Here is a 24,890-nt window from a genome sequence, read left to right as displayed (position 1 = left end):
AGATTAGAACCGAAAATAAACCAGACCTCCCTTGCAGTAGCAAATACCCATCACTACACTAGCAGACAACCGAAGCAAAAAGCCCTCTATTTTTACCCCAGACATGAATAAGCCGGCCATTTCGCAATGAAAATGGCAAAATGATCTGCAGTTTCTTTTGCATAGAGCTTTCTGGACTCAAAAAAATGAATTTTCTATCTTTATGTCACAGCTTATGTGACGATAATTCGGGATGTTTATAGAAATAACGAAATACTGTTATTAGCGAGTAAAATTAGTAGGGTAATTCTGCACCACCCCAGGAAATAAACGGCGACAAAGCTGCCAAACATATTCTACAATGTTTCGAATTCTCCATTAGACTCACCACAGCCAGAAAACGTTCATTAGCCGAAGTGTTTCTTAAGGTAGGTAGCAATGGGAATACTCTCACTTCTAAAACGCGGTGGCATTAATACTGGGATCTGAATTACACGTGTATAGGCAAATGGATTTTATTTGCATTCGTGTAAAGGTGATTTGGATCGAAAGCGTAGTTACGATTAATATGCTGATGTATCGACTGCAACTATAACATTTCGAATAAAGAGGAGGGTGAATTATTTATGCGGCCCTCATCTTCATTTAACTGTCGTAGCTATTTTCGTTGTCAGGATTTCGTCACCTAAATCGGTAAAAATGGAATCCTACTAATCTCACTTTCTTGGTCGTCTACCCAACCCTTGAAATCCGTTTACCTCGAGTACGGGCAGACATAATAAGCAGAAATGTGTCGCACGTCCTGCGGTATACGGTCCCTTGGTGGTGTAAAAAAGTGAGCTTCTATATCAACGCAATCTAAAGATACGGCCGTTTATGTAAAGAAAATTTACGCGAAAGGTCAAAAAATTGCTCTAAGAACTATGCGACGAAACTGCTTAGGTCATTAGTCCCCTAGACCTAGAACTACTTAGACCTACCTAAGCTAAGGGCCTCACACACATCCATGCCCGAGGTAGGATTCCAACCTGTGACTGAAGCAGCCGCGCTGTTCGTGACTGAAGCGCCTAGAACCGCTCGGTCCCCACACCCGCTGAAACCCTTTTCATCATTAACAGAATTTCGTTACGAATATTCACGCGTTGCTAAATTTGCACACCTTCATGGTAGTTCAGCAACGGTAATCCAGTGTGACTGGTCTGAACGATTTTCCTAATTCCTAACGATGTGGGGTACTTTGTCTTACTAAAACAGTTATGTTATCTCGATAAGGTGGAATTCATTTTCATTAGTACAGATCATACTAATTAGCGTTTCTTCTTTCATTTATATTTTATATTTACGTCTTGTGTTGAACACACTAATCAGCGTTAATATAATCTTACACATGATTGAAAAGTCTGACAAAGTTCGGATGGTTTTTGAATTTCACGCCTGTGAATAGTATGTTGGTAGCACTTCGTCGCCTTGCCTGTTATGCCGTGTAGCACACTTCAAAGCTGTGCGGATCAGTATAACGAAAAGGGGAGGGGTCTCGTTCGTTTTGTCCACGACTGTACATGACTTGTTGTACGTATGTCATATCAAGTACAGTAAATAAAATGTTTTTATACTTACAGCTGTTTTACACTAAGAATTTTTAAGATACAAGTAGTATAAGTATTTTTAATGGATTATAAAAAATAATGTAGGGGTACTACAATCACCAATCGTAGCTACAGCTATACACTGACTAACTGACAATAGAAAAAAATCTGATGTTTCGATAGCAGCTCACATAATTTATGAATAGCCATTTAACTTTGACAGCCATTTACTCAGATTGCTTACGGCAGCACTTGTACCACCTGCACTCTCCGCACCTCATTTAATGAACACATTCTCGACCACTTTTCTAGACACCCTCCCTGGAGGTCCTGGGCTCAGTCTTGGCTAGGGGCAAGGATTTTTTCTCTTTCCACTCCCTCCAGATGGCCTCTCGCTCAGTCAGTATGCTGTCAAATGTAGCGTTTATCTTTCCCGATAGTAAAAGGTAGGGCGTGTCCCCCCCCCCCCCCCCCTCTTAGTGCCGAGCGAAGAAAGGCTTTACTCTGTCTACAGTCGGGCCAATTTCCCGGTCACAGGCTGGAACCAAAGAATTTATCTTTTTTACTTTTATTTTTTATTCACGACCAATTTCTGTTGATTTTTTTGTTGACGGTCCAGTTTTCTTCTACCCGAAACACAAAATTTCATCAACTTAATCTGTGAATTCATTATTAATGTGTACTATCGTCTTTCGATTTTCTTAGTCTTATTGTAAAGGATTTTCGGACCTCCTTAAAAGCTTTCTCTATGAAGGCCTCCCATATGCACTTTTAGTTTATATCATAAGGACAAACACCACAACAGCACCAGCAAAACGAAAGAAGTACCGATATGTTCCATTATCATGTCTTTCTTCTTCTTTTCCTCAGTGTAAGAAAAAATCTAAAGTTACTTTTTTGGTTGCTGGGAACAGTAACATCAACAAATTTCGTAAATATGATTGGTACATATATCTGATATAATCACATTCATCATCTACAGATTTCGCCCAGGTAACAAACATTGCAGTAAGTCCACATTCCTTAAACTGTTCTTTTACATCATCTTCAGCGTGCAAGTGCAAGAATTTAGTGGTTTCATAATTATTCAGAGGTAATTATCATTTAATCTAGATGACAATTCGAGAAACTGGAGAATTTTATGGTAATTATTTTTGTATATTGAGGAGGATACCAATAAGCGTAATTTACAGCCCTCCATATTGTTTAAAATCGTTTCTCGTCATAGTTCAGAAACATTCTAAATTAAATGATCATAGACAGATGTAATGATTAGATTTTCGAATGGACGTGAGCCCTAATAATTTTCACTTCCTTTCATTGTTTTCTAGACTATCATGTTTCACCGTCATCAAAGTGACGAAGTGCAAGACACAATTGTTTCACTGCTATTAAGAAATCGTTCTCTTTTCAACAGAACACCAACTACTTAATTAAGTAATTTACATTCTTGTTATCACTGCTGTGTTTTGGCCCACTGGATACAAGTTATGTGATTTACGGTCCTCAATACTGTTGAAAGAAGACGTCAATCAACATTTAAAAAATTAATTTTAGTAAATCTCTTACTCGTGTTGAATTTCTTAATCAAAATGTGTGAATGTCATTACGCTTCACTTTCATTACGAAGAATATTGTTAAGGTCGAACGGATAGGACTGTGGGTAAACTTCTAATATATCTGCACAAGTCTTTAACACTCTGATTCCAAATAGGTATCCACATAAGTACAGACTAAAAGTTGCGGCATTCTTCGCTTTGTTTAAGACGCGATGTGTTTACAAAAATCAGAATACAAGTTTCTGTTAACCACACTCCAAAGCTTACAATGTTAATACTGACTCAGTAACTTAGTTACAGAAACTTGGCCTTGAAAATCGGAAAGTAGCGTAATGCTTGAATATTAAGATGCTACACTGTTCTGTTAGTCCGGAAAGTGAAGATCCCTATTTATGGTGAAAATGAATTATTTTCTATTCATAAATAGTGTTATCATTTTGGCGCTTAATATGTGTGGATCAAAGCTGTAATCCGAATATGAACGTAACTTCAGCAATTATCATAATATCAGGTATAGAACGTTTTAGATGATTAAGACTGAATTTTCGTTTGTAATAATTTATTTTCAACTTCTGTTTACATTTGACACCTATTGCGAAATTATCTCTTACAGTTAAAATAGTTTGGACAAAATAATGGAAACATTGTCGTATTCGGAATACGTCATTTTTCCTGTTTTGGTAATACTGAACGAGCATTAATTACTACAGTTTTGTGAAAAACTACGATCATGCTCTTCATAACACATTGTGCCGTGTGTTTTGATATCAGGCATGGAACTGTTAATAGTTTGAGATGAGTCAGCTCGACTCTTTGCATAGATGTCAGACATTTATTACGTTCCAGTGTGCTCATAATATCGAGCTCACACTTTGTATCAAGCAACCAAACTCAGTTTCTGGCAAAGGAATGAGCTAACCTTTTCATTTATTTCATTTACGTAAGACCTGTCACTCCCTTCTTTCGTTTCCACGGATGAACGTATGATCCATGAAGAGAATGGGTGTATTTCATACGTCACAGGGGACAACTGGACTTAGAGACGCTGAATTTGCGTCTTGCCAACTTAACACGGTGTAAGCAGATAGCAGGAAGCAGGGAACACCGGTCAGTGTCAAATATAAAAACTAGCTCCCTAGTATACTGAGCTTAGAGATCAGAAACTTAGCGGGTACGGGTCCAAACTTAAGGGTTGCATACAGCATTAATCGAGGTACCGCTGTTACGGGAGTGCTATACCGGCTTCCTTCGTTCCCCGCTGTAGTTCCGTGAGTATGAGGAGTCTGAGAACGGTGACACTGTGGTCATTTCCTGCTCGTCTATTCGTTCCCGTACTAAAACATGAACGAGTGTGTCGTCAGTGGCGGGTATTGAATAACATCTCTGCTCCTGTTGTTACTATGTTGAAATTTGCACCTTTTGCCAATGTTCAGCACAGTTTACAAAGATTCACCTCACAAACATGCTAATACAGTTGTAACTGCGACGGAATCTCAATAAAGTGCTTTAATACACAAGCAACAGAGGATATGACAGGACAATAGCTTATGAAAAAACCTATTCTTAGCATAAAAATAAATGTCTAATTTATTCATTTATGTTGTTGCAAACCCACACCGATTTCCCTTGCATCAACGATGGCCCTTAAAAATCACGTTATTTCATCGGAAAAAAGAGGTATTTGCTTGGGTATTTCGGTGGATAACGAAGTATCGCATACTAAAAACGTGCTATTTGTGAACCAGTGGCACTCATATGCTGCGAAGGTCTTAGACCATTCTGTACGATTCACGACACAGGTATCAAAAATGTAGCCCAAGCACACGTATGTGTACTGGATGACGTGCATTGTGAAGCTGATGTGGATTCGAGTAAAATCCACTGCAGACGCTCATAAAAAGTGATGGTTCCGCGATTTGCTGGTGCTGTTAACGATGAAAGAGCTTCTTGGAAAACTGATATGTGGATAGATGATACACCTGAAGTAACCTTCACTACAATGACTGCATCCATTGGTTGGTTGGATGGTTGATTGGTTTAAGGGAAGGAAGAGGGCGGGGGGGTTGGGAAGGGACCAAACTGCTTGGTCATCGGTCCCTTGTCATTATTAGTAAAACGCGGCTTATGGAAAACAGAATACTATTTACTGCCCAATTTTCCGTTGAGGAAAAAACAGCCGTTAACGTTATATCGGTACTTGTTCACCGTTTAGAGCCTTTGCAAAATCCTGAGGATTTAATGAAGTCGATACCTTTAGTAACAAATCAGTTTTCTAATACAGTGGCAACTCTAAAAGACTTCACTAGAATTCCCTGTGTCTTTCACTGTCTTAGCAATTTGCAGAGACATACTTTGAAGTCGGAGTTTTTAGTATCGAAATCGGAACTAAGTCGTGTAAGAGAGAAAATAAACTCGTGTAAAACAGTAGTGGTTATTGAAACAGGCTCACGAAAACACTCAAACAGTAGGTCGAAGTCCGGAGATATGCTGATTTCTGAACTGATACTCTGACCGATGTTAAGTAGTTGCTCCCACGAAAGGAGTTGAGCAGATTTCCGTATATAGGTGAGCAGACCCAGAAGGAGCATTTCATGTTCCTCAAATCAATCAAACACATTGGTAATAAACTACAACGAGACATATTTCCAACCCGCCATTTGGTGCTTCTCTGATAGTGTGAACTTCTGGACGATCACTTGAGTCCTAATGGATTAGATGGTGATGTCATGACAATAGTTCAATTACGATTCAGAAATTACATTGATGGAAGGAATGATAAGATTAAACTGCAGCTGTACTACAAGATCGCTACATTCTTGCGTCCTCCATATCGTGATCTTTTGATGCTGAGCAGAGACTGCTTTCAAAGAGGTTGATGATACGGATGTAAACATTTCAGGTGAGTGAATAACTACATACGCCTCTTATTCCATGATTTTAAAATATAATCGTCGGTGAATGTTGCTACAGATTACGATTCCATTCTTTTTAGCTACTCTTGGTTCACATGACGGTACGTCAGGTCCATCGAAACTGCAGCATACGTTGAAATTCCAGAGGTATGCATGACGTCTGGACCATGTGGAAACAGACCGCGAAGTACTGTTGTACTTCGCAGTCGCTACTACCGGAAAGGTGCAGAGACGGAAACTGATATTCTTGTTCGGTGAGAAGACAACAAAAAGACAGTGCCTTCTATGGCACGTGTAGCTACGAGCATAAGTCGTCTGGTTCCTAAAGTTTTGGATGCCATTTTGTTAGTTCACAGTAAGAATAATCTGTTAAATGTTTTTCATTTTGATTATTGTTGATACTGACACTATTCAGAAACTAAAGTAATATTACGACATAATGCTATTCAAATGTAATGATCGTTTCGAACGATAACCTAGATTTAGAGACACTAAGGTAGCGGACCATCGTTTCTCAGAAATTTCTTGAAGTTCCCTTAACAAACGACAAACAGTTGTCGCATTACTCGTAAACGTCGTTAAATGATGCCGGGCTCAATTTTAACAAACGCAGCTAAGAACAGGTATTTTAAAGCAATCTGTATGTTTGCGCAAGATAGATTCTGTGTACAACAGTAACAGAATGAGACATATGTACTTGTAAGTCAAGTATCTTAGACTGTGTATTCCTGTTTGTCATTGGAATTTGTGTTAGATGCTAATAGCGAGTTCGAAGGGCATCATTCACCTTTTTAATTATTCGAAGACTGGTGTGAATACTTAACCAATAATCGGATAATAACATAGCTCATCCTTGATCCCGGTTTCTTGTAATGTCGTCAGAGTCTCGGTAAACTGTCGAAATTTTGAGCGTGTAAACGTAATTGCTAGACTTTCTCTGAATAAAGAGCATAACACAGCACAACAGCTGCAGTTCATGTCGACATCCCTGAGGAAATCGCCGCGAAAACAGAACGCATGGAGGTCACCTGTACAGCAGATGGGAGGATACCAAATTAACCATGTAGAGATATCCTACCCCGTCTAGAAAGAGCTCCATGGCATTCAAGTTCGCAGAGGTGCGAATGTTGATTCAGACAACTATCTAACTCGAATTAAAATCTGATTTACACCGAAGAAACCCATCACAAATTAACAGACATAGAGAAATTTCACACGAAAGAGATCATAAAATCCAACATAAAGGAGGAATGGGAATGGCGATAAGCTAACACATGGTTACAATTCCATAGGAAAATCATACAAAAAGCAAAAAAACCGATACCGCGTGAAAAGAACACTACACGCAATGGCGGGACTCTGAATGTGAAAACGCACTAGAAAGAAGCAGACAAGCCTTACAGGAGCATTACAGTAAAAAATCCCCAGAAAACCTACATCAGTTTACCTAGTGGAGAAAACAGGCAGAAAAACTCATTACGGAATCCAAGAGAAAATACATTAAGAAGAAACTGGACGCTATAGAGGCAAATTTCCGCAACCGTAACACGATAGAGCTCTACAGGACTTTCGCAATGGAGGTCCGCGGTACACGCCTCAAAAGTTATGCTTCAGAAAACAAAGTGGAAAACCCGCGTTAACTGATCAAGAGAATGTCTGGAACAGGCACGTTATTACTCTGATCTCTTTAACTGGCCTGAACCTGAAACAAGATTCCCAATACAGTACTGCTCCTCCGCTCACCCAGAATCATTCCCACCAAAATGCGAAGAGATTTACGAACATAAACTTAAATTAAAAAAAAAAAAACAACAGGACATCCAGTGAAGAGGGCAACATCGCAAAACTACTAAAGAACCTCGGACCAAGGTCTTTACGGGAACTTACACAAATGATCACCACCACCTGGCTAACAGAGAAACTTACGGGCGACGAGAAATGTGCACAAGAAAGTAATTAAGCCGAATGTGAATGAGGACATAGGAGTCTCCCTGCTACAAGTCACTTATAAAATTTTCTCAGCTTGCTCACTCCAGACAACACAAGAACAGGTAGAATACAATTGCTGAACATCGGGCAGGCTTCCATCCCAGTTGTTCATGTACAGAACAAATCAGCAATCTGAAAACAGTTTTAAAATATAAAGGATCAGGAATACGCTAATTGTTAGCGCTTTCATATATTTCATGGAAACATATTATTCTGTTGACTGACAATCCTTATTTAACATGTTAGCAGAACAGGGACTCGACCCAAAAACACTACAACTAATCAGAACCACATTTGCTCGCACAACACCGAAAGTTAAATTAATGGGTGAAATCTATAACCACTTCACGATCAAAGGTGGAGTACACCAAAGAGACACATTATCCCCACTACTGTTCACCTTAGCCCTGGACAAAGTAATGGGGGAATGGGAAAAAAGCTGAAAATCCAAGAACACTGGAAACCAAGACTAGGACTATCCCGGGACCAGACAGAAATCTCACACCCAGCTTTCGCAGGCGACCTGGCCATTTCCTCAAATAACGAGGCGAAACCAACCAAACAAATACAAATGCTAAATGAATGCGCAGGAAAAGCTGGCCAGTAAATCTCCTTCCAAAACTAAACATATAAAAATTAGACACAATATACGGCAAGATAAACAGCGTTACACATTTCAAATATCTAGATGAAATCTTCGAATCTACAGGAGGACGAAGTATCACACAGAAGACTCGACTACAAAAAATGAAGAGAGCTTACGCAGAACACACTACATATACGAGGGTAGGAACTTTAATGGTGGCAACTGTTTATTTACAGCTCATACAAAATAGACACGTGTTTCAAAGTTTTACTGACCTTCAAAGTAGTCACCAGCATTGTGTATAACCCGTTGCCAGCGATGTGGAAGTCGTTCATTTTTGGAACACAACCTACGACCAGCTTAGAGACAGAATTGATGACACTTTCTGCAGGACCTGACCATCATTTTGCAGGACAATGCACAAGCACGTAGAGTGCAAGCTGTTACTGATTTGTTTGACTGATGGCGCTGCTAAGTGCTATACCACCTACTACACTCCCCTGACCTAAGTCCACGAGAGTTCAACTCGATTTCTAACTGAAGGAAACACTTCACGGCATTTGTTTCAGAAGTGCCACAAATTCGTCTGGCAAGAAACCGCGCCGCTCGAACTGTCAACACAACTGGCACTGCTAAGAGTATCCTACGACTTCCAAATCACTGGCAACGGGTTATACACAATGCTGGTGACTACTTTGAAAGTCAGTAAAACTTTTAAGCACGTATTTATTTTGTACGAGCTGCAAATAAATAGTTGCCACTATTACAGTTCCAACCCTGCACTGATTTTTGGCTTGGTACCGCTCAGCAAATAATTCAGTTCTCCGACCTCCTCGCACCCAAATGTGCGTCTAAACTATCTGTATATCATACCACAGGCCTTGTGCCAAAAAAAAATCCTTGTGCGGCTAAACAACAAACAAGCTACAAAAAATCCTGAAATAAAACATTGCAAATTACCCCTCCAAATAATCTTATAATCTAAACACAAATACATTTATTTCTTAACCTACTTTCCCCTTCTCTTCCATCTCTAGGGTTCACATATCTTGTTCTATTCACCCCAGAATTTCGTTCTCGTCCTAAATTAATTCATTAAATGCTTCTTTCAGCCTAATTTCATTTTTTCTCTTTTCTAGACCTCTCGCTATCTTAAATTTCTCTCGAGTCCACAAATGAGGCAATAACCATTGTAATGTTCTACCGTACCAATGACAATCAATTACAGTAAAATCACGTTCCTCTTTAAGATACCATTCTGTTAAAATATCAGTTTCTATATTAAAATGAAACTCACTATATTCTCCCTTAAAATTATCGGCATTAGTAGCTACAACATCATTATCATGTAATAAAGCATTACATTTTACTTCCACATCATTGCAAACACCTTCACAAACAGCACTTTCAACAGCCGCTGATACATCATACAATTAGCTACATAAAAACCTTATTTAACCCCGTCGACAAATCACCAATATAAGAACCGTTCACAGTTTCACCATCCTCTGCCGTTACATCACATAAATTATAGCTACAGCATTGTGCAATTTTAGTATCAACAGTACCATTACTTTACCCTGCGTTTTAATTTAAACCTGAGCACAATATCTTCTCCTCTCCTACATGCTCCAGCACCACAATAATTTCAGATCATACATCAAATTCAGATCCACATTCATTCTCAAACAAACATTCAAAATCCACAGATTCATCCAGAATTTCGGATTCACCTCCATTAACGGAAAGATACTCACAGATTTATTTCTCTGAAGTATCAATATCTGCAGCTTCAACTTTCGCAACTTCAGCACATAAAACATCATTACTACCTTCCTTCAAAAATAATGCACCAATCTCCACCGATACACACACAAAGTCATCAACAGCTGACAAGACTAATGCTGTATCGCCCTTATTAACCTCCTTAACAACTTTCGCCGTCACAATATCGCCTGAAACATCATCACCTTCATCACATTAATCGTTACCGCTGGTTAGTACCCCTTTAGAATTTTCTATTCCATCTAACACCACCAAATTCAACTCCCCTCAGCCTCCGTTTGGCACGTAGACTCTTTCATTGCATTAACATTCACACACTCTTTCATCTCACATTCATAAAACAAATCATTTAGCCCTAAATCGTTGTCATCGCCTTGTAAGTTCGATCTGATTAGAAAATTTACCTATTTGATTCTCATCCCTTACAAATTTCATTTCAATATCCTGGCGCCTTTCTGCCGATTTATTGACACCTATCACGATTCCGTTTACTCGCGTCCTATTCATTGCCGGTTTATTTTGCCATCTCCGGACCTGAGATGCGGCGAAATATAGTTTCCCGATCTCCCATTACGCTGGTTCATTCCGCCAGGTGCTGGTCCCTCAAATCTACGTTCTTTGTGTCGGTACCTGTCACGAAAGTATGCGTTCCCATTACCCCTATGAAATTTATCACTGGATGTGTTCCTGTTACCGTTTCCCTTATTAAAACAGCTGTTTGCGTTCCTTTGATAACTTCCCGGATGTTTTTCATAATAATTACTCGGACTGTAGTTACGATTTCCACTCTGAAAACTATTTGTCTGCTTACTTTGCGGTTTAAATTTCAATGCCCGTTCTAATTTTTCTACAAAGTCCAAAAATTCTTCTTTTGAGTTGCTAGGACTGTGCACTACATCCCACTGCAAATTTTCCGGTAACCGCTTTTCCATCGTCGTAATTTCAGTAAGAACTCCCAATGGACGTTTCACATACATTACTCTCGCAGGTTCTCGCATCGATTCGTTCCGTATTTAAATGTTGGCCCGATCAGAAATTCATTTTGGAGTCACGTTTGCTTCGCTTCACGCCAGAACTTGTTGAGGAAACTGCTCTCAAATATTTCGTAGGTAGTGAACGTATCACTGTGTATATTTGTCCACGACTGCGGCTCACTTTCCAAGTGATTTTTTACGAATTTTATCTTCGCCTCTTCGGTCATTCCACTTATAATTCCATCCCTGCATGCCACTAGAAAATTTACTGGGTGATATTTCCCGTCGTCTCCAAACATTTGACCGATCCTAAGTTCATCCACGGAACACTAATCACTGTAGAGGTTTGATGTGCAGCTAAAGAATTCAATTCGCTTTTTATTTCATTGATTTGCTTTTTAGATTCACTGTTTTCAATTTTAATGCCAGCTTCTACTTGTTCCTTTATTTTATCTACTTCATTCTCCACTTTACCTATTCGAACGGATAAGTTGATAATAGCCTCTGTCGTTTCAGTCATTAGAGCATCTTGCCTACTCATGCAATTTCTTACGTTGCTTCCTAGATCTGCCTGCAACTTCCTCACCGTATCACTGAACTTGTTCTCTGCTTGATGTACTTTAGCGTCAAGTATCCCAACTTCATCAGAAATTTTGCCCATTTCTTCCCGTCTGGTTTTTAATTTTCCGTCTATCAATTCCTCGATTCCGCTAGCCATTTTACCTACTTCATCTTTCACAACCGAAGCTGTTTCGGATTTTTAAGTTTACGTCAACCATATTGGTTTTAACAAAATCAATTTTGAATCCCAATCCTCTTATCATTTGCATTAATTGCGACATCATGTCTCTCCCAAATTCATCTCCCTTGCCTCATTTCGGACTACTTTCTATATTAAATTCACCGCCGACCACGCTCTCCCCCTCCGACTTCGAGTTAAGCGGCTCGCTAGTATTTTCGGACCCACACAAATTGGCCGATTATTTATATATTATATATTATTAATATAACCGACGTCTATTATTGGCGATTGACCTACAGAATCACACATAATCTCGCTATCAGCGTAGGTAATTAGCTTTGTCGTGCTGGATCCTTCTGCCATGGTATTGCTGTCTATGTTGCAGTTGAAGCCGACGCCGAAGATCTCGTAGCTTCTGCTGTGGTACTGCAACCGCCGCTGCGCGATGAATTGCCGTTGAAGATGCCGCTGCTGGCTGGAACCACGTGCTGTCCATATCGCCTCTACTTCCTCTTTACTTTTTTATCACTCCTAACAACTGCTAAAACTCGGTGCACAGAACTGTTGCAAAATTCGTAACTCAGAGCCCCCACGCAAACTGCCTGAACTGCCACAGACTTGGAACCTAGGTCATAGAATGTCGTTAACTGTGAGGATTAGATTCGTAATTTCACAACTATTAAAAAAAACTAATATTCAGCCCTGAACCGATCTCACATTTAACTTTTGCGAGAGGTCCTGCCTATCAAAGTCAGGTAATACTTTTGGAAACACTTGGCAGAATTCAAATCCAGTTCTAAACTTTCCAGAGTTCATATTCCGCAACTAATACTTTCCAAATCCAATCCTGTTTCTACACTTTAGAGGATTCTTATCCCTCAACTAACACTTTCCATATTCCGGTTCCAGACGAGCCCCCAATTGCGAGTCAACATCCCAAAACTGTTCGGGCTCACATGCGGTTCCCCTTCATCGAAATGTCTTGGCTCAAACTCGTCTAGGGGTTCAACAGCACGTGTCGCATATCACGCCCTAAATAGACACATGTGACCCTTTGGTTAAATTGTCTGACTGACGGCAAGTTGGCGAAATACAAAGTTAATATAACATATAATAACGGTAATAATAAGATCGGGAACTAAATTAACGACTCATAAATGATGTAGGCCACACATTTGCGATTTGGTTAGAATAATGTGTATTCAAAAAGAAAACTAATAGCGAAAGTGGTGGTATTTAGAATTACTACTACACTCGAGCGCATATGCATTTGATACAGTTCGATCACTCACAGTCTCATCGCCGAATAAAAATACTACACCTCGTTATCTTCGCCGGCCGGAGTGGCCGAGCGGTTCTAGGCTCTACAGTCTGGAACCGCGCGACCGCTACGGTCGCAGGTTCGAATCCTGCCTCGGGCATGAATGTGCGTGGTGTCCTTCGGTTAGTTAGATTTAAGCAGTTCTAAGTTCTAGGGGACTGACGACCTCAGAAGTTAAGACCTATAGTGCTCAGAGCCATTTGAATTTGAGCCTCGTTAGAGTTCACACCAGGCGCGCGGATGTTCACCGCTCAGAGAATAAGTCCCGCGATACCACACAACGCGAAATTTTCTAAGTCGTTTCACTTCCTAGCTACCTAAAGACCGACCGTCCTCTTTCGCGTCTCCACCAACACTGTCCCTCTGACCGTCCCCGGACGCGTTTTCCCTCGCAGCGAATATCCTCGCTCAACTGACTAGAGCAGTTCCATTTCCTGAAGCCGTCCATCTGATTGGCTACAGCTTATTCTACATTATTTTACATTTTAACATATTTAAATAATCAAAGCTTGACCACTTTCACGTTCTAAACAAAGTAACAATAATATCCATTACATAATAAACGTGAAATTCTTTTACATAAAACCAATACAATTTCCTTCTTAACTTTGAATGTCACAGCCAGTAACCTTGCACCAATGTGCTTTCTGATAAATAAACAAAGAACAAAAGTAACTACTATGCACTAAACTTTACAACAAATATTCTATTACCTGATGATTCAATAAGGTTCATGCTGTCATCGTTCACCGGGTATTGTGTGGAGGAAATGATGATCTGATGCTTAACTGAAAATATTCATAATTTAAATTTACTATATCTTTTAAACAAATTAAGTTACAGAGTTGATATTGGCAAAGTTTGTAATTTTAATCATGCACTTCTATATGAAATGTCTATCGTTAAGATCGACAAAAGCGTTCAGATTTCAGCATTGAGGTCTTTGTTACAAAACTTGTTAATTTCACTTTAACAGTAAATCCTAAACTATTATAGACATGACAAATATTCAATTTTTTTAGGATCACCATGAAAATTATGGAGGATGGTAGATTAAAATCATTGTGCCTTCATTCCCTGCATTACAGAATTAAATAATTTTCAAAAATATTTCCCTTTATGGCCGATCTTCAGTAGGCCACATTTAACATTGCTACGATTCCTTGGCCACAAACGGCTTCTACTGGGTTTCCCTATGATGTAGGTTCTCGTCTGTCTCACTCGCACAATTCAGGGCATAGGCCTCAATAGACAATAGACGCCTGTGAGTTTCCCCATCTTGTTGTGAATCTGCGACCTTCGTGGCATACGGTCCTCGACAACAATGTTCGTTTCACAACTCCTGAAGGCTCACTCCTTCGGCCATATACTTAAATGAGAGCGACATGCTCGTTAACTCACAGTACTGATAAGTAAATACAGAGGATATTGCTTATTGGAAATATGGTTTTGTAACGACTAATTTGAAAAGCGTAAAGATATTCAGGCAATGTTATCACTGTATTGCCTGCTCACCAGTAATGTATCAGGAGTTTTAAAAGGTAAATTTTTAGCATGATTTTACTTCATTGGTTCAAGTCAGTTAGTTTTACTGTCGAGACGTGATTAAACGAAGTTACCTGTTCACATAGCTTGGACTCAGTGTTATAGATTCACCACTTCTTACCATTTCATTAACTAACATCATGGTAGAATCATATTTCTAATAGGAAATTTTTGAATTATACTCTCTTCTTGATCATGCAATAAGATCAGTTTCTTCCAACGTCTCCTCAGAACAATTTTGTTTTGTAATTGTGTGTCGCAGCATTGAAGAAACCGAAACACAGCCACTCAAAGTAAAGCATGATGTGCTCAGGGTAGCTGCTTTTCATTGCAGTTGAAACTGGCAAGATTTTATCTTTATCTTGTTCACAGCTGCGCTTCATTTTAAATCCACCGCTTTCGAGCAGTACCGATTTTCCGTTGCCACAAACTATTACATAAATATTTATTATGGCCAGTTTAACATTACAGTCAGGACACAACAAGATCAGTTACGGGTAAAAATTTTAAAATCATCGAGTTCAGTTCAATTAAATATAGTTCAGATCTCATTTACTTTGTCAGACAAGCTTATCCTTCCATTGCACTGTTGCGTGTATGACGTTTTCCGTTAGGGATTTTATTTAGTAAGTTGGCGTACAAAAATTTACAGGACATTTTCTCAAAACCATTTTGAAAATTTATTCTTTCAAAATTCGATTTGTAATTTTATTCATAATCTTTATACTGTTAGTTTTGTGTGTTGGAACTGTAAGTCAACCACTATGACGTCACCCACTGTAAGACTGACCACTGCATCGCACAATACTAAATTTCACGTGATAGCTGATTTACTATACAGTTTTACGTCTTCTAATAATTTTTGGTAAAAGTTAATTGCAATAGAGTTATACATTTTCCCATGGATCTGGCGACTTTATGAGATAGCATGTGCGTTTTCACACTATTTGCATTGTCCAGGTTCAACACAGACGTACGCGGAAATTAAGAACAGCAAACCAGTTTACATACACAACAACATAACAAATAAAACATTTACATTTGGAGAACCGTTTGCGTAAGATGAGAAGTTGTAGGAAGTTTCAGTGACATTCGTAGTAAGGTGAAGGTCCTGTCATTAAAGTGAAGTTACCACAACCACCTTGTGTAACAACCTGCGCACACACTGCTTTGCTGGGTAATTCTTGGGTAATAATATAATATATTGTATATTATATACGCACTATCATTTGTATTTTCAATATTTGTGCTACTCTGGAGACTTTTCTGTTACTTTTTGTTAATTGCATGTCATTTTCGTGCTTTGGTGAAAACAAATTGTGTTGACTAAGGCATTGTAGTGCAGATTCTACGTGTTTCTATTTGTTGTGTATGCAGGAGTTTTATTAGTTATACACTACCTGGGACAATTTATCTTTTTATAGATAGTGCCTGACTAAAAGTCTTTTTTGTGGGAAATAAAAATTTTGGTGTTGTACTTCATTTCTGTCACGAAAAGAGAAGTTCAAAACCAAGTGAAACTAATTTTGTGGAATATTTATCACAAATTAGCATCGAAATTGAAAATTCCGAAAACAACATAGACATGCAGGCTTAATCTAATTCATCATTGAATCAAAGTACAAAATATGTGATTGCGAGCGGAAGTTAAGTGACAAATTTGTCAAGAAACGCAGATAGAGATACTGAAAATATGGCTCATTTTTCGGAAATAAGCCGAGCGGTCTAAGGCGCTGCAGTCATGGACTGTGTGGCTGGTCCCGGCGGAGGTTCGAGTCTTCCCTCGGGCATGGATGTGTGTGTTTGTCCTTAGGATAATTTAGGTTAAGTAGTGTGTAAGCTTAGGAACTGATGACCTTAGCAGTTAAGTCCCTTAAGATTTCATACACATTTGAACATTTGATTTTTTGGGAAATGGAAGAACACTAAGCTTTGAAAGAATTTACAGACAATCAAATGAAAATCAAACAACAACAGAACGGGAAGTAAGTCCGAAAGCTGGAAAGAATTCTTAATCGAGGAGGCGATGTTAGTGATTTTAGTCATACCCATTCAGACAATTAAGATGGACATGGAGACTCAGGGCGTTTAGGTGAACATTCTCGGGAACAAAACTGCTTTTGCAGACAAGCTAGCGGACAGCCAATGTGGTGCACCAAAGAACATTCGAGTACTCGGGAGAATGACAGTTCCAGTTATAAGTAATTCCTGACGGTTGGACAATTTATGGTGTTTCGAACTTTTGGCAATGAAATTCACCCCCAAGCTTGTCTGGACAAATTAGAATTTTCGTTACCACCTATTTGGCTACTTGGTCACAAATTAGAATTCATGTGTTGATACCGAGAAAATTTACCAGCTATAAGACTGAGTTCTACAGCGAAAGAATGTCAGAGTTGCGGAGAATTTTATCGTAAATTCGTATCTGCATACTAGTCTCAGGCTATACAAGATAGCGTAAAAAACGGTATCATTATACTAAAAAACTTCGATCAATAAGAATTTTCAAGCTCCTCACGTTATTTTGAAGAGGAATCGATATTTGTGAACCCTTACAGTCCATCTAACCTCATATGTATTTGTTTGACAAAACCACCGACAAATTTAAGACACGATGTACATGTAGGCAGATGCGAAGACGATCTGGAAACATTTCAAGGTTTGTTGCAGGACCTGGAGGTAGATAATGATTACTGCCTTGAAATAAACAGTTGTGGTATCTACATATAAAATTACAATAGACAAAATCGTTATACAACACATGAACCCAGAAACAATTGGTATACGCATAAAAATTTTGACAACACTGATAATTTTAGACATGAAAACATACACCAACTATACAGTACACGTAACTGGTATGCAAGAATCAATTTTCATAACAGACGTAGCTTCTGCAGCAGACACAGAGCCAAAACATAACCATTAAATGCCGTACGCAGGCATGGACTAAAATAGAAGTAGAAAACGGTATTACACCTAATATACCATCTTCACAGGTACGCTTAATAATAGCAAAGCGCCGACACTAGCTCGTCGAATAACTTGTATTACTACGAGTAAATAAATAGGGTAGCATAAAAGCTTGTACCTAAAGTCAAAATATTTCGTTCTTGGACCTCATGCACCCTGCGGACACACAAGGAAAGAAAACGTACGGAATACGTTTGGGCGATGTTTCTGCGTACGCTTTGAGGCTTCATAGCGGACGAATGGGATTGCCTCGTGCATCATCGCCGATTAGTTACTGCACACAACCGGAACTGTCATAAGATTTCACATCATGAGACAGAGAGGGACAGAGAGAGAGAGAGAGAGAGAGAGAGAGAGAGAGAGAGAGAGAGAGAGGCAACGGAAAACGGAATACGCACAATTTACTAACAAAAGTGCGTCAATTCGTTCTCCAACATACCCTGGAGAGATTGCTCTGTCATATAAAGAACCGCTGCAGTACTCATTCTTCCACCACGTATTTCCTGTAAACCGTTTCATCATTAGCTCACACACATTGTCGCAACAAACTGTTGCACGAAAACACTGCCTGTAAGAAAATGCATATTCGAATGAATCCATTTACCTGAATCCCTTATCTAAAATATGTGTGCAATACTTTCATTTTTCCATAACGTGTACACAGGTTAGGTATACAGCGTAGGAAAGTCCATGAATACATATGAGACGCACTGAATGAAAAATGTGACCAAATAGTTGGTTGGTTGGTTGGTTGTTTTGCGGAAGTAGACCAGACAGCGAGGTCATCGGTCTCATCGGATTAGGGAAGGACGGGGGAGGAAGTCGGCCGTGCCCTTTGAAAGGAACCATCCCGGCATTTGCCTGGAGCGATTTAGGGAAATCACGGAAAACCTAAATCAGGATGGCCCGACGCGGGATTGAACCGTCGTCCTCCCGAATGCGAGTCCAGTGTCTAACCACTGCGCCACCTCGCTCGCCAAATAGTCAAGTAGAATATTAAATACAAATAAAGAAAGGTAATACAGATGTGCACGAATATGCCAAGCTGAAAATATAAAAACGAAATTTAGGTTTAAAAACTGACGAAGCCCACTGAAGCACTAAACCTGCAGCCACAATTATTTGAAAGCAAAACTGTGGCATAATTTCGAAGCATTACTATTAAGACCAACGTGGTACTGCAGTTTCACTACCCATCGGCGTATTCAAATACATCAGATTTCCAGTAACGAATGCTTTAATATAAATAAACGTGAGTACGACATAAAAGTCATATTACCGTATTAGCTACCGAGATTAGATACACAGAAAATGAAACATTGCGCTGTCACACTGCTCGGCCGCCGGCCGTTGTGGCCGAGCGGTTCTAGGCGCTTCAGTCCGGAACCGCGTTGCTGCTACGGTCGCAGGTTTGAACCCTGCCTCCGGTATGTATGTGTGTGATACCCTTAGGTTAGCTAGGTTTAAGTAGTTCTAAGTTCTAGGGGACTGATGACCTCAGATGTTAAGTCTCATAGTGCTCAGAGCCATTTGAACTGCTCAGCCCCCGAGATAATTAATTTCGCAAAATTCTCTTAGAAACAAATTTGATGTTAAAAATATACATTTTCAACCGTGGGGTTTTGCAAAGCTTTCTCGTCTGAAGGAAGGAGGTTGATGTCAGCCAAGAATCAATTAGCATGCTGAATGCTGGATATAAAATAAAATACTTACAGGACTTATTAGTATTAAGAATTCAGAATGGGAGAAGCAAAGTAAGATAAGAGAGAAAGGTGAATGAAAATGCTTTCTATTATGGTTGATATACGTCGTAAAATAAGACTGAAAGAATTTTGTTGTGCTCTCTTAGACCACAGAGCATTAGTCAGTGATGATACTTTGCTCCAATTTTGTTGATTACAAGCACGGGTAATCTGGTGAAGCAACAGATAATACTTAAATGGCCAAATTTTAATATCCCATCAAAAAGCACTATATTAAAATTTTACACTGTACCAATGATGAATTCATTACCAATTTCACCTAAAATGTGTCACAAAATATAGAATATCACTTCAGATCACACAATAGCTATGTTAATACCTTGAATCTAAAAACACAAGAAGTATATTGACAGAGTATAATGAATCGATTTATGTCTTGAAAATATGGCTTGATATTACCTTTTGACATTACCTGCTGTTTTACCTAATTTTCTTTAATGAAAGATCACATGTAGACAGTGAGACTAAATTAAACAAATTCCGTTGGAGTTGTGACACGATGTGCTAAATGAAATTGTTTAACAATCAGTTACACAAAGGTTTAATGTGTGAGAAAAACCGCTGGGAGATTAGTCGAAAACAGTGAAAGTAATGTTCCGCTTTCTGGCTGCAGACGGACCACCGTGTCATCCTACTCCAGTGACGTCATCGGGTGATTTACGGAAGCGTGTGGTGAGTACATCACTCTCCCGGTCGTTGTCGGGTTTCTTCACCTTGTAACCGCCACTAATCTGTCGAGAAGCTTGTCAGCTCGCCTCGCGAGGATGAGTGCACCACTACCATTCCTCCCGCCAACGACAAATCCCTGGCAGTACCGAGAATCGTACCTTGGTTCCGCGAATGGTTAAAATGGTTGAAATGGCTCTGAGCACTATGGGACTTAACATCGGAGGTCATCAGTCCCCTATAACTTAGAACTACTGAAACCTAACTAACCTAAGGACATCACACACATCCGTGCCCGAGGCAGGATGCGAACATGCGACCGTAGCAGTCGCACGGTTCCGGACTGAAGCGCCTAGAACCGCTCGGCCACCGCGGCCGGCTCCGCGAATGGCAGGGAGCCGCTGCAACCACTCAGCTACGGAGGAGGACAATGAATCGAAAGGAGGCTGGGGCAATTACAAAGATGTGAAGCTCAGTCGTCGTATTGATCATTCCGGTAATGAAGATATTAGAAAACAGATTAAGAAATTTTGAGCCACTAGGGAAAAATTCAAGAATAGGGACAACCACAGTGGACGAAATAACCATGAAAACAGAGCAATTTAATATTGTACGCTGGGGTAAAGTAGGGTTGGGATGATAGCGAAATGTGTGGGTAGGGTCACGGAAAAATTTTCCATTCTTTTTGGTATCGAGTATTTTCATCATAATAGCGATATTTTTTTACTTTTAAACTGCCACTTTTAGTCATTTCAGTACTTTATCGTAAGTATCATATCCAATGATCTTCGTAATAATTAATTAAATCTTTATTATTTACCCATAATTTTGACAATATCGTTCAGTTAAAACACTTTCAACACTTACTAAACGTGCGAGCACCAGCAGCCCAACAACTCAACGTGTGGTGTGTGTACGTGCGACAGAGTGAATCCACGAAAGCTTTTGCAACGCTTATCCAACTGTGGCAACGTTTCGTTCTTTATTTCGTTCACTTGTAATTCTCTTCTTTTTCTTTTTCACGATTCCACGTACTTGTTAATTTTGTTGTTTAAAGGAGTTTCAGTGCAGTAAATACTGAATTAGCAGCGAGAACGGCGCCTAGTAAAAGGGAAACATGGCAGTATTGTGATAGACTGGCAATAATGAGATCGGCTGCAAAAATTTGAAGTTATCGGGACATACTTAAAACACGAAAAAATGTTTAAGTAAACAACCCATCACAGCAGCGTGGTAAAGCTGTTTACATAACATGATAATAAGAGAGGGAACAGAGCGTTACAAGTTTGTTGGCATGAATACATTACGTCACGAATGGAAGGTGGCTAAATAAAAAAAGCAGTTTTGAAATAATCTAATTTAAAAAAATGACAGCAATCATACGTTAGAAAAGCAATACGTAATGACAAGCTGTTATGTAATTTCAGATTTCAAGTGCTAAATTTTTTTGAAAATTCAATTTGTGTTGAAAGAAATAATACTGCTTGGATTAACACTTTTTATACCCTATCTGATACTTACGAAAAGGCCGGCCGGTTTGGCCGAGCGGTTCTAGGCCCTTCAGTCTGGATCCGCGCGACTGCTACGGTCGCAGGTTCGAATCCTGCCTCGGGTATGGATGTGTGTGATTTCCTTAGGTTAGTTAGGTTTAAGTAGTTCTAAGTTCTAGGGGCTGATGACCTCCGATGTTAAGTACCATAGTGCTCAGAGCCATTTGAACTTATGAAAATAGATTATCTGTCTAGGTTATGGATAGGTTTTATAAAGAGAATTGTAGAGATTAGAGCAAACAGAGAGTATATACTCAAAACTTCTTATCAAAGGGAAGTATCGCTATCTCAGGCTATAGGCACTTTTCTTTAGATACTTTTATGGGTACGCTACTTTTCTTACAACACTAGTTATGAGTAGTACTTATGGGTGGTATTTTGATCAGGGTCGTGTTACAGATATTATTTGTTTTATTGAATTCACTTTTATTAGAACAGTGTATATTTTTGTAGCGCTTCTAGATGAGTAGTATGATGAGTAGTACTCATGAGTACTCGAGACTTTTTATTCGATACCGTATCCCTAAATGTGGGAGGACAAAACAGGACAAAAGCAGGTAGTGACGGTGTGAACCTTTTGCCAGAGGTCATGTGTTTCTATTACGAAGATGTATTTTCGGAGGCTGAAGGGAGGGACGGATCTGCAGCGTTAGTCACCTTCCGCGGCTGACCGGGTTATTGCGAGAGAAAGCCCGCTGTGGGCGAACTGGCGACGCTTTCTCAGCGCAGCGCCGTCTTATTTGGACCCGCGCCTAGGCACTCGCGCGCTTTTTTAACAGTCTGTCTCAGCCGCTGTGCTGGCTACCTTCGAAATAGTCACTGAGTGGCTGGTAAATCTTCTCGTACTGTCAACTGCTGCCATACTACCTACTATCAACAAGGAAATCAAGGGAAAACAGGAAAAAGATCAATACTGAGACAATAGAGTCGTTGTTCTGAACACATCCCTGTTGTTGACTGGTACAACGTTACGGTTGTAAGTCTATTCACTGCTCTGTATTGGGTACATAATACATGTTATTAAGTGGTGCAATGTTACTGTGCAGTGTGTATATCCCTCTTACGTGTCTGAATGAGAAAGGTATTGCCTACGTAATATTTCATCGATCCGTAACATGTAAAACTTTTCTAGGGGTCATTTTCGTGTACAATCATATGTTATATTTGTGGCAATGTATCTTCATACAATGTTGTGATTAGACACTGCACTCATCTTATTAACTGATCTAAAGACGACTCACTGCTCAGCCGAAATTAGTAATCAGTGACTGTTAAAACATTGCGATTTCAATTATTAAAGGATTTTATAAGAAAAATCATTTCGTAGATCGCTTGTCGCCTCTTACCATTTCAGGAAATAACAGACTACGATATCATTAGAAACGAAGAAGAAGCTAAGACTTGGAAGGATATGTATGGAAATCGACTGTGCCCCTTCAAAAGAATGCTCTAAGCATTTGCCTTAATCGAATGAAATGAATAACAGAAAGTCTAAATAAGGATGGCCACGCGAGTATTTCAACCACCGTGTGTTAGTTTCATAAAAAGAAAGCAATGCTCGGCCCAGCAAAGAATATCTGAAGCGAAGGCCAGTCGAGTCTTCAGAATTTACCATTATGAATCTGGTGACAAATGGTTCAAATGGCTCTGAGCACTATGGGACTTAACATCTGAGGTCATCAGGCCCCTAGAACTTAGAACTACTTAAACCTAACTAACCTAGGGACATCACACACATCCATGCCCGAGGCAGGATTCGAACCTGTGACCGTAGCGGCCGCGCGGTTCCAGACTGATATCTGGTGACACAAAGAAGGGGTTTTGCTTCACTAATTCCATTCCAAGGGTGTATCGATCCCAATTGGCATCTGTTGGTGTCGAAGCAGAAGAAAAATGACCACGGAAACGGCAACAAGTGTTGCTACAGTACTAAAGCAACTGTCTACACTCTGTTGATTTCACAACAGAACCTAGCCAGGAGCTTGGGTGGAAAACAGTCACGGCCACATTGATTTCTCTGATCTAACGCTCTCAAACGCTTACATCTGTCACTCCTTAACGAACAACCACGAAGAAATTTTCTTTGTTGACGAAACTTCACTTTAAACTTGGATTAACGATATCTTTACATGTGAACCAATACCTTTCTACAGAATTGGAGTCACAAAAAAGTTCTTGAGCATCAACAGACTGTTTACTTAATGCGGTGGAATATATTGTTGATCATTATGTTCTGTTATTTTTCTATTGTATTCAATAAACCATCTAGACGTGCTACAGAATTATACACTGCTCTAATACAAATGAATTACAACTTACTATGATATCTTTACCACAAAATTCTAATTCAATAAAACAAATGGTGTCCGTCATATGACCACGAAAAAACAATCACGATAAGCAAGATATTCGACCCTGATATGGTCTGTGTCTACATGAAGCCCTGCGTCCTATCCCAGAATTATTTCGAATTACCACCAAAATGCACAGCCGGAAAAAAGTTGCAGCACCAAGAAACAGTCGTGCGAGATAAACGAAAGTTGGTAGGCAGGTCTCTACATCTGCAGCATGACGTCTTTTCACGTTTCGCGCCAGTCGCTTAAGAGTGACGTTAGTAACACCACTAATCCTGATTAGTCCTAATTTTTAGTCTGTTGAAGTGATTGTAATCGCTCGTTGGTTGGTTGATTTGGGGGAGGGGACAAAACGGCAAGGTTCAAAATGGTTCAAATGGCTCTGAGCACTATGGACTTAACATCTGAGGTAATCAGTCCCCTAGACTTAGAACTACCTAAACCTAACTAACCTAGAGACATCACACACATCCATGCCCGAGGCAGGATTCGAACCTGCCACTGTAGCAGTCGCGTGGTTCCAGACTGAAGCACCTAGAACCACTCGGTCACACCGGCCGGCCCAAACATCAAGGTGTTGATTCCTTCGGATTAGGGAAGGATGGG

This window comes from Schistocerca piceifrons, chromosome X (genome assembly GCF_021461385.2).
Source record: "Schistocerca piceifrons isolate TAMUIC-IGC-003096 chromosome X, iqSchPice1.1, whole genome shotgun sequence".
Lineage (NCBI taxonomy): Eukaryota > Metazoa > Arthropoda > Insecta > Orthoptera > Acrididae > Schistocerca > Schistocerca piceifrons.
This window is presented reverse-complemented; position numbering follows the sequence as displayed.